Raw genomic sequence first — 416 nt, forward strand, 5'->3', positions numbered from 1 at the left:
GTCCAAGAATAGTGGCCCTTAGGTTTTATGTGGTGGACTTTGGAATAAGGTTTGGAATTGGTAATTATTCTTATTTCTTTTCCTTTAGACACTCGGTGGTTCGGAGCAAATCGAACAAAGTGTCTATGTAAAATAAAAGGGCCCAACCAAATTCAAACTAGTGACCTCTTGATCTGCAATCAAATACTCTACCACTGAGCTATGAACCCATTTTACATGATTTTAGCCTTAGGGGCCCCTTCTACCAAGTGTCAGTCCAAAAGTGTAAAAAGTGTCTGTCAAAAATAGAAAGGCCCAACCAAGTTCAAATGGGTGACCGGTTAAATTCTCTACCATTGAGCCATGGATCCATTTTGTAGGATTTTAACCTGAGTGACCCCTTAGACATAGTGTCGGTCCAAAAAGTGTAACAAATT

At 39.7% G+C, this 416-nt stretch overlaps 1 non-coding gene across 1 annotated transcript; it reads right to left on the reverse strand.

Moving 5' to 3' along the window:
• Positions 1 to 137: 137 nt before the first annotated feature.
• On the reverse strand, positions 138 to 209 carry TRNAC-GCA. The gene has a single exon. It is a non-coding gene; the product is annotated as a tRNA-Cys (tRNA).
• Between the last annotated feature and the right edge of the window lie 207 nt (positions 210 to 416).

Source organism: Cucurbita maxima, unplaced genomic scaffold, assembly GCF_002738345.1.
Source record: "Cucurbita maxima cultivar Rimu unplaced genomic scaffold, Cmax_1.0 Cma_Scf03816, whole genome shotgun sequence".
Classification (NCBI taxonomy): Eukaryota; Viridiplantae; Streptophyta; class Magnoliopsida; order Cucurbitales; family Cucurbitaceae; genus Cucurbita; species Cucurbita maxima.